This window comes from Triticum aestivum, chromosome 7A (genome assembly GCF_018294505.1).
Source record: "Triticum aestivum cultivar Chinese Spring chromosome 7A, IWGSC CS RefSeq v2.1, whole genome shotgun sequence".
Taxonomy (NCBI): domain Eukaryota; kingdom Viridiplantae; phylum Streptophyta; class Magnoliopsida; order Poales; family Poaceae; genus Triticum; species Triticum aestivum.
In genome coordinates this window covers 328038958-328049644 of record NC_057812.1, presented here as the reverse complement: position 1 = coordinate 328049644, position 10687 = coordinate 328038958, and the positions used below count along the sequence as shown (strand labels likewise).

Below are 10687 nucleotides of genomic sequence, written 5' to 3'. Positions count from 1 at the left end.
CATGTTTGCTTAATTACTGTTTCAGACGACACCGCCCACTCCGATGGGTTCTACGTAGACCTTGACGTCGACGAGTGACTAGCCACCCAGGTGGTGATCCTGGCCATGGCGGGCCCTATGTAGATAGTCAGGCTTCGAGAAGCCTTCTTTCTTTCTAGAGTCTGTACTCAGACTAGTTGCTTCCGCATGTGCTTGTATGTTTGTATGACTTGAGTGTCGGGTCATGTGACCCCTATCTGTATGAACATGTTATGTATGGCTCTCTGGAGCCTTTAAATAAAGTACTTGAGTTGTAGAGTTTTGTTGTGATGCCATGTTGTATGTACTCATATCGGGCATATTGTGTGTATGATTGAAATGCTTGGTATGAGTGGGATCCGACAATCTAGTTGTTTATCCTTGGCAGCCTTTCTTATGGGGAAATGTAGTCTAGTGTTCCTCGAGCCATAGTAGTCCGCTACAGCCCGGTTCACCGGAGTCCTGCTAGCCCAGCACTACTGTTCAGGACACTTGACTGGCCGGCATGTGTTTCACTTCGTTCCTATGTCTGTCCCTTCGGGGAAATGTCACGCGGTGATTTCCGGAGTCCTGCCTAGCCTGCTACAGCCCGGGTCCCCCGGAGTCCTGTTAGCCCAGTGCTACAGCCCGGAATCACTCGCTGATGACCGACATGCTCGATGTGATACATGTATGCCTGTCTCCATAGGTCTGTACCGCTTTGGGTTCACGACTAGCCATGTCGGCCCGGGTTCTCTGTCATATGGATGCTAGCGACACTATCATATACGTGAGCCAAAAGGCGCAAACGGTCCCGGGCCATGGTAAGACGACACCCGTGGGATACCGTGCGTGAGGTCGCAAAGTGATATGAGGTGTTACCGGCTAGATCGATGTGACTTGGAATCGGGGTCCTGACAGTTTGCTTTTTCATTCTTTTTTTTAATACAAATGCACACCGTGTAGTACGTGAACTTCTGGCAGTTATGTGAAAATATCTGATTTTTTTATGAATTTTAATCTGAATTTCTTAATCCTTTTTTATGAATTTTGAAGTGCTCTATTTTTAAAAGTTGAACTTCTTGTTATTTAATTTTTGAACTTCTTCATTTTATTTTAATTTGAACTTCTTCATTTTATTCTTTAGTAACAAGAAAAAATCTGAGGTTTTTATAAAGTTTGAACTTCTCTGTTTTTAATTTGAACTTATTTATTTTATTATTAGAAAAATATGGTTTTTAAATAAGCATCAAATCATCTTTTTGAATTAAACTTCATACTTATATTTTTCGTAGAAACCGAGGAGTCGAGGAGATCACCACACATGACTAGATAGAGGAGTGCAAGTGAAGCAACCTTTCTCTTTAGAAAATCAACAACCAGAACTTTAAAAAGCAAAACAAATTGAACTTCAGAAAGGGAAACAAACTAAACATCATAGGGCTCTACAACCTTTCTCATCATGTTTTTCTCTCTTTTTTAAAATAAAGATATTACTGTACATCAGAGTGTTTACTTTTATAGTTGGAAATAGAAAATTTATGTTTAGAGGGAACAAAATATCACTTAGTATTTTGTTCCAGAGAAAACAATTTTTTTGAGTCATAAACACAAGCAGCTTTAGAGAGCATACTTTTTTGTCCTTACTGGATAGGAATTTCGAACTTATGCAATTGCTGTATTTGAACTTACACATATTCTTTGTTTTTTGCATAGAATCAAACACGTGATTACGCAATCTTACAAAAAAGAAACAGCAAGCCATGGGTTCTTGTTCACATCTAGGAAAAAAATACTTGCAATCAAGCATGTACATGAATTTGTTCCAATGAAATTGCCTTAATCAGAAAGAGAGAGAGGGAGAGTGAGAGAGAGAGTAGTGCAGCCGTGAGGAGTAACAGGGGAGTTCCGCCAGCGGGACCCAGGAGGCAGAGGTGCAGCAGGGGGGCCTCCTCCGATGAAATTTGGTAGTATGTGATGAGTCGTGCCGTTGCGAGCAGGGAGTTGGGGCAGAGGCGTGGAGCGCCGGGGCCATGCTGGAGAATCCGACGGCGCTACCTGGAGACAGAATACAGGTTTGATAACACATGAATGCACAGAGCAAAAAATTCAGAAAAAAGATCAAGAATAAGTATGGTTAGTTTCTCTGCAAAGTTGTGTTCAGCACTGGGTGAAATTTACCGATGACATTTTAGCTCGCATCTCACTAGCATGTAGTACAAGACCAACCATCACTCTGTTTTAACTGTTACTGTATGTCTGTCTGTCTTGTTGTGCAGTACAGAACTAGCTAGTATTGGTGCTGTTCTTCTGCCTCATACTGTAGAAAAAAGAAAGAGAAGTGTCCATTATTCAGCCCGTAGAGAACCTATGCATTAACAGTGAGAGTGTTTTGCCAAAAAAAGTAAAGTAATATTGTGGCAAGAACGGGTTAATCAATCAATCAATGCACGTATCAGGTAGGGAAAAAGGAGTGAAAAAGTTGAACCATGTGTGGCTCACCTCCGTCTTCCAAGCGGATCTTGGAACTGCAGTGGCGACCGTCCCGGTGGTCAGGTGGTGTGTCGTTGAAGGGCCCAAGGTGATAACGGTGAACTGCTTAGGCGCTTCGGCTGCAAAGCCCCGCCGGGAGGAGGAGGTGGAGGAGCGGCGTGGATCCAGGGACGGCGACCTGTCGACGGGCAGGGGATGGCTCTAGGGGTGGTCCGCGTGTGATCCTGCTCGAGACAGTTGCCGCCGATCCACGTGTGATCCTGCTTGAGATGGTGGCCGCTGATCTGCGGGTGCGTCGGTGGCCGGCGAGGTTGGATCTTGGCGGCGAGGAATGGCGGCAGCGATGCGCTAGGGAAGATGGCGACGGCGCCGCACCGGGGCAGTTGGCAGCATTGGCCGTGGGAGCAGGCCTGGATCCGACAGCGAGAGAGGAGGCGCGTTGCCCGAGGAGGAGGGGAGGCGCGCCGGCCGTTGGGGAGCGGGGTAGGGGAGGAGGCCGGCCGGCCGTGAGGGAGGGGGAAAGCGGGGAACGGCGGTGCCGGAAGGTAGGGGAAAAAGGAAACGGCGACACTAGGAGATCGAAGAGCGGGGAGAGATGCACGACGCTGTACTAGAGAGATTGGGGAAGATTGGGGATCGAGGGCAAGTGGTGGAAGAGTGGCCGGGTTTTTTTCTGCACGGGTTCGGAGAGTTCGGAAAAAGTCCATCGGGCCCTATATAGGATCAATGTGATCCAAATAGTTATTCTAATCTCAGGATTAGAATAATTATTTGAATCACAACGCCCTATATATAGGAGCCGCGATTCCGAACTCCACCGGAAAAAAAACAATCGTGTGTCCCGCGCCTCCCGCGCATCGATCCCCAACCCCCACCCACCCACCGGCGACCCCCTCCTCTACCCGCCGGCAGTGATCCGCCCCGCCCCGAACCCCACCCCCCGCCGTAGGTGCCACGCCCCACCTCTCCCGCAACCCCCCCCCCCCCCCCCCCCCCCCCCCCCGCCGCCCCCGTCAACACCAGCCGCCGGAACGTCCCCAATGGCGGCGGATCGCGCGCCCCCACGTTTCCTTCCGGCGACCGCCCCACCACCCGCGTTCCCCTCCGGCAGGCCGCAGCGCGCCCCGCCCTCCCCCAGGCCATCCGTCCCAGCGGCCTGTTGGAAACCCCAGCCGCTGCCGCCCCCGGCAATCCCAAGCGGCGCCGTCGCCTCCACCGGGTCTGCACCCCATGCGCCATCGCTGGCGTCTCCGCACTCGCCACCAATGGCGAGTTTCTGAATCGGGTCGCTGCCCGACGCCCATACCACCGCCGCCGACCACCGGCTCGCTCCGTCTCCCCCTGGGTCCACCGCAGCGACGACCCCATGCCACTGGATCCACGGTGGCGTTGGCCTCCCTCCCCTGGGTCCACGGTGGCTGCGGCCTCCCACCCCTGGATCCATGCTGGAGGCGGCCTCCTCCGCTTCCGATGCGGCCATTCTACTGTATGTTATAATCCCGTCCAGCGCCGTCCACCTCCTCTCCATCTTGAAGTTCGACTTGATTCTTCCCAACATGTGTGCTGCTCGCCCACGCCATACCTTGCTGTTGAAACGTGCACGTCCACAGCATGTGCCCTATCAAATAAAAATAGTAGCATGTGCCGCTGCAAGGTGTAGCCGCTGTTGCTACTACTACTAACAGTACTAAGTTGTGGTTTACTGAAGAAGGAAGAGAAAGCAGAAAGTTCAGAAGTTCCACCATTGAAAGTTCAGAGAAAAGGAAGGAAAATCACTTCTCCAGAGGATGTAGTCCGGGCCTCCCCACGACTCCGTCGGCAGACGTCTCCCATGCTCCTTCGTCCTCTGCTGGAGGACATCTCTTGCTGGGTGCCAAGCTCGTGCACGGTGGAGGTATGCACCCATGTTCCCTTCGCTCCCTTGCCACCACGGTATGCTTGCATGCATTGAGACAGACAAAGAGGCAGTGTCGTTGTGTCAGCTCTATGTTAGGATGTGTGTTGTACGGTTATGTCAACTGTATGTTAGGATTTTGACAGTTCAGCTACAAGAACAATGACAGGTCGGCTTCGTATATACTCCCTTCGTTTCAAAATAGGAGTATGAAGTGCACTAAATAGAATATATACTACTGTTACTCCGCATTAAAAGATTCTGGTAGATAAGCCTGATCTGGACGATGTACTAGTAACTCGTCTGTACATTGGGTTATTTTCTTCGGTGAATCTGCTGTTGTCTGTTGTTTCGCTAGCTTTTCCCATCGCTGCTACATCACATGGAAGCTATGAAGAAAAAATGGATAAAAGAGAGGTGATGTTGTGGTTAGAAAATGCAACGGGCGAGTACGAGAGAAAACATGTGGTGGAAAACACACGACATTCACAGCTATATAAAAAATGGCCAAAAATGGTTACCTTTCACAAACATGGACTACCGTCATTTATAGGTAGCTGTATAAGTGCAGGTTTAACACGTACATTGTGTAGGCTCCATATCGACTGCGGGCTTTTGGTGGCCGCGCTACAGGCAGGCCGGTATCCTGTGCTTCTGCTTGGGCCTGGGGATTCGGAACCCGTCAATTCGTGGCAGTGCTGTGGCAGGCCTAGTGAAGAGAATACGGTCCGTGATACGCCTATCTGCCGCACAGGCGTATTCTGTTCCACCCATTTCTTTTACCTGTTCGCACACCTAGAAAAGACGACGTGTCCTGCACCAGAAAGGCTGGCCCATGTCCGTGACCTTATCCCTAACTCGTGAACAAGCCGTCGCCGCACACCTGCTCTGCCCCTCCGTCTCTCTCTCTCTCTCTCAAATCCGACGGCGGCACTGGTTTCTCTCCGGTGAGCATCTCCCTGGCCCCTTGGCCCTACCCACGTACCCGGTGGTCATGGGCAATTCGTCTCCACACGCCGGCTCTGCCGTTGGGTCTCTTTTCCCCCAACCTTGACGGCGCCAGGGTTTGTTCTCCGGCGAGATGTGCTCCTTTGGTGTTGAGGTGCCATGGGTGAGTCTTCTTATGGCCCGGCGGTCATGGCCGTGTTTAGATCCGCGTCCTATTCTTTGGATTTGAGTTCAGTGCCTCACCACCAACTTTTCTGCAGGATCCATGTTTGGGACGTCAGAGCCGATTCCTGATGTATTCCCGTGGAGTCGCGGGATTTCATGAGCATCGCCGATACCCAGCTGGGCCGCGGCAGCGAGGGCACACATCTGTGCGGGGACGCCTGCTTAGGTTTGCTCAGAAGCCACCAGCGGCTGGACCATTAGGTAATTACGGATCTAAAAATCTCTCATGTACCATTTTAAGTCGTTTGTTTTCCCGGATAATGGTAGATGCGCCTGTTTGAGATACAAACTTCTTGGCCGGAACGAACCATCACATCTAGTTTCAGTGTGAAGAAAGCTACTGTTGTTGTGTATAGATTGATTTTCAGTATGGAAATCCTGTGGTGAGAGCTGGAGATTTTTGTTTTGGTTGGTATTTCAGTTATGGGATTTGTCAACACCCGGCATCATTATTATTTGTGTTGGATTTTTAGTTGCTGCAGGTGATTTTGGGATCTGTATTCAATCTGGAAAAATCGATGGGCATCTCATATTTCTCCATTAAATCAGCCATGCTATACTTGACAATTACTGAAATATTAGGCCCTGCTGTGCAATTGTTTTTTTTTCGTATCATGTTTTTTGATGCAAATTGGTTAAATGACACTGATTCTGCCGTTTAGTGCCAACATTGAGAAAAAGTAGGATGCATTATGTGTTATGGTTTTGAAACAATTATATTCTTTTCTATTTTTCTATCATAAATATGCTATGATGTTCTTTTTGCGAAGAAAATGCCGTATGATGTTTACTGAACTGTCAAAGCATATTATAAATGGGCAAACAAATATATGTTACCACTGATTCATCTTCTTCCTCCCAATCCATCAGCGGCTGTCCCCCGTGGATGAGTTTGCCGAAGCGCGGCAAGGTGGACCATACATGTAATGAAGGGCCCCAAATCTTCCGGTCGGATGGAGTCAGGGGCTTCTCTTAGTATCATCGAAGCTGAAATTTGCAACGCTGCTGAGCTTGGAAGCGGTGGGCAAAGTGGTGGATTCCCCCCTGAAGCCGGTGTGTTCCAAGTTTGCGCTGAAGCTACTAGTGGATGGACCATGTATTTTTGTCAAATTAACGATGTCTCTGTCCTATTGACAACTGTTGCTGTTTCATATGATACTCTCTTGACAGCAGGAACCTGATTCATGTATGATTTTGAAATGGTCAATCCTTTTCTGGTCTGCACATTTGTTGGAATTTTATGGAGCCAACTCTGTTGTAGGTTTCATCTAATAATCCAAACTAATAATTATGATCTTGTTGAAACATGTTTGGTGATTAGTACACTTCAGAAATCTTGAAAAGAGTATTTATGCTATTATTGCTGACCACAATTTATTTTACTTTTTGATAATCATGATTGAAAGAGCCTGAGTTATTTTTGTATTACATTTTGTTCTCTAGTGCGCAAGCTGCTTGTTTCATTGTTGAGTAGATGACATTGGCTTGATAGAAACCACATTAATCTAAATATTTTGATATTCACCATGTGCTTTTCTTTGTTGGCAGCACGAATGATGCAATAATTGAAGATATGAAGAAGGCTTACATGGACGCGCAAGAGATCGAGGAGTAGAACAAATAAGCTTTATGCAATGGATAATTTGCAAGGCAAGGTTCTCCATGCCTGTATGTACGTTGCTGCTTTTGGAATTTGGCAGTTGCTTACTGGTAATGTTTCATGATTGATGCTGAATTCCTAGATGCATTTTGTAAACATTTGGATTTGTCCAGGGGCATGCCTGTATGTACTAGATGTTTACTTGTTTTCACTTATCTGCAGAAGTGGTATGTTTCCTATGAGATTAAATTAACTAGGTCCTAATTATGTATTATGTGAAATGGTATATATTAATGGATGTGTATTTTCTGGTTACCATACCGTGGTACTTGTCCTGATGGAACGAATTACCTACTTCATTGTTATTGGGCGTGCGATTATGTTAATGCTGACTATAATTACTTCATCTCTCTAGCGGTGCTCTAACAAAATTTAGTCTTTGGAGTAGTCACGTACTCACGTGCATGCTCAATGTCCTCCAGTGGCCAGGGTGACAGACTGACATCACGCACCATAGAACAACTGTTGGACATGTACTACAAGCTAGATTCTGTCCCTATCGCTAGCCCGGAATACACGCGCTGGAAAGGCTCTACGGTGGGGCAGCATGCGTGAATACAGGGCCAGCTCGGATCCCAAGCACGGACGGGCGGCCTGGATTCCGGCCTGCCTGATGCTCGGCCTCCATTCGCATTTTCCGCTCCATATCTCTCTATCTCTTTGAGTAGTACAACTTACAGAGAAGACTGTGACAAGTTATAAAATAATACAAAATGTTCGCTTAGAATAGAAATAGAGAGGAGTGTTGCAACTTACCTCTGGAGCTGTTCGATGTTTAACACTTCTAGGTTTTTTGGTGTTATTTAAATTCTTTTCTTTTTCATCCATTTTTCCTGAAAGAAAGTGAACACCTGAAGAAGGGGAGCCTTGGCGCAGTGGTAAAGCTGCTGCCTTGTGACCAAGAGGTCACGGGTTCAAGTCCTGGAAACAGCCTCTTACAGAAATGTAGGGAAAGGCTGCGTACTATAGACCCAAAGTGGTCGGACCCTTCCCCGGACCCTGCGCAAGCGGGAGCTACATGCACCGGGCTGCCCTTTTTTTTTAAAAGTGAACACCTGAAGTTCAAATTGAAGGTAAGACAGAAAAACTGAAAAAAGGTCTATTGGTCAAAATAAAATAAAACCTACCAAGTAAAAAATCATTATATAAAAATCCAAAAGTTGAAAAGAAAAATAAGCAAACACTTTGATGTTAAAAATTGAAAAGCCACTAAACCATTGAGGGTTCAGCCAGAAAGAATGGATCGATGTTTATTTAAGAAGTAGTGGATTTCCCCCATTTAAAAAAACTAGAGGTTCAAATTTTAAAAATAGAGAAGTTCAATGTTTATTACAAAACCAAGAAGGTCAATTTTTTCTAAAAGAAACTTAGAAGTTCAAGTTTAAAATAACGATGAAGGTAAAAAAACCCTAGATTTTTAATTTTTAAAAGCAGAGCGGTTAGATGTTTATTACAAAACTCAGATTTCTCCAACCACTAAAGAATAAACCAAAAAGTTAAAATTAAAATAAGAGAGTAGCTCGATCTTCATATACCAAGAAAAAAAACAAGCATTGTCTAGAAAATGTTAGCTATCGAAGTTCATATTGAATAAAATGGAGAGTTCAAAGAAAAATGTTATGCGTGTACAAACAAAAGTTCCCATGTATTTCCCGCTATTGACAAAAAAGATAACAAAAAACAGAAAGTAAAATAACAGGGTCGTTCAAAATTTGTAACAAAAAAACTAAAAGCCTAAAAAGTTTGTTACAAGAAGTTCACGTGCTCCACCCTACACGGTTCAAAAAAAAATATTACGAGACGTCCGTCGTTAATTTACATGTTGTTTTAAAAAGCAAAACAACGTTTGCCATTTTAAAACCTGCTCTCAAAAGACAACAAATTTGTAACACATGTCTACATGAAAAACTTGTTGCGATTCATAAGCTTTCCACCGGGTATATTATGTGCCACGTTTCGATGAACGGTTTAAAATTTTCATGTATAGCAAATAAAACACGTTTTGATGTATTCAAAAAATTCTTACCTGTTGAAAGAAGTTCATAGTGAAAACAACGAGAAATTCAAGTACCACAAGGAATGCATTTCACGGGAGAAAAAAATATAGAAAAATAAAACCTTAAAAGGTTTGTTGAAAGGAGTTCAAGTGCTCTGTCCGGAGAAGTTCAAAAATTCTTGCGAGAGAGTTTCACCTTGTATTTCCATGTTCGATCTTTTCCGTATAAAAATCGAATACAATTCTTTACTCAAAAATATAAAAAGGTGATGTTCAAATTGAAATAACAGAGAAGTTCAGAGTTTATTAAAACCTAGGATTTACCTGTTCAAAAAATAAAAACACAACTCCTTTTTTTGCACTTTTAAAAACAACTCATAAATGAAAAAATGGTTGCTAGAAGTTCAAGTGCTCGGCGAGGAAAAGTTCAAAAATTCTTGTGAGAGAGGTTCATCGTGTATTTAGATGTCCAAAATACATAAAAAGATGTTGTTTGTTGTGTTTTAAAATAATTCACTCAAACCAGAGAGAAGTTCAAAGTGATAACATCCAGAAGCTCACGTACTGCATGGTGTGTGTTTCGTATAAGAAAAATACAATAAAGTGAAATAGAGTGAAGTTCAAACAGACATGCTCGAGAAGTTCAACTACTTCACGCAGTGCAAAAAATAGCACATCAAAAACAGAGTGAGGTTCAAACAGAAATGCCCGTGAAGTTCAACTACTTCACGCAGTGCGTTTCCATTCGCAATGAAGGCAGAAATCATGATCTCATCATTTCTATAATTTACTTCGAAACAGTAGGAATATCATTTGTGTAAGTTCAAATCTTCGGTCGGAGAAAGTTTTAAAAAATATTGTGAGAGAGGTTTGTACAAAAAGAATATCATTCATATAACACTGACGAAATGGATTAGAAAATTACAATCCACAGGTATATTACTTGCTCAATTCCGGTGAGTGTTCCGGTGAGTGGATGGAGTGCTACGGGCAAAAAAATCATGTGAAAAACAGAGTGAAGTTCAGGTACATGCGCCGAGAAGTTCAGGTTCTTCACGCGGTGCATTTTCGAAAAATCTGTTTTGCGATAAAGGCAGAATGAATGATCTTGCCGTTTTCGAAATTACAGGAAAACGGCTAGGAATTAGAGAAAACCATCAACATGGAAAAGTTTCGCATTTTCCGTAGCTTTTCATAGGTATATTATTTGCCTCATTCTGATAAAGTTTGTAGAAATTACGGGGAAAATACGTTTTTAGTCATTTTTCAAATTGACTTAAAACCGTAAGGAATTAGGAGAAACAATATATACAAAAAAGTTTCGCATTTGTTCAAGCTTTCCAACGCTATATCATTTGCTGCATTTGGACGTACGGTTAAAAAATTAGCTCAAAAATACAAACTCGGTTGAACTTGTATCATTTTCTAAATTACTTTTAAATCGTTCAAAATTAGAAAAAACTTTTAACATGAA

General features: G+C 44.3%; 2 long non-coding RNA genes across 4 annotated transcripts; one reads left to right on the top strand and one right to left on the bottom strand.

Annotated features, from left to right (window-relative positions):
* Nucleotides 1-1718: 1718 nt before the first annotated feature.
* LOC123150880 (uncharacterized) lies at nt 1719-3315 on the bottom strand. Its single transcript, XR_006475389.1, has 3 exons — nt 2500-3315; nt 2179-2317; nt 1719-2055 (listed from the first exon to the last, which is right to left on the bottom strand). It is a non-coding gene; the product is annotated as an uncharacterized lncRNA (long non-coding RNA).
* A 1117-nt stretch (nt 3316-4432) lies between these two features.
* On the top strand, nt 4433-7475 carry LOC123154270 (uncharacterized). Of its 3 annotated transcripts, none has more exons than XR_006476753.1 (4): nt 4433-5495; nt 5593-5758; nt 6428-6743; nt 7106-7475. It is a non-coding gene; the product is annotated as an uncharacterized lncRNA (long non-coding RNA). The 3 variants fall into 3 exon arrangements; XR_006476751.1 differs by having other exon boundaries at nt 4444-5495; nt 6428-6610; XR_006476752.1 differs by having other exon boundaries at nt 4465-5495; nt 6428-7475.
* Nucleotides 7476-10687: the final 3212 nt, after the last annotated feature.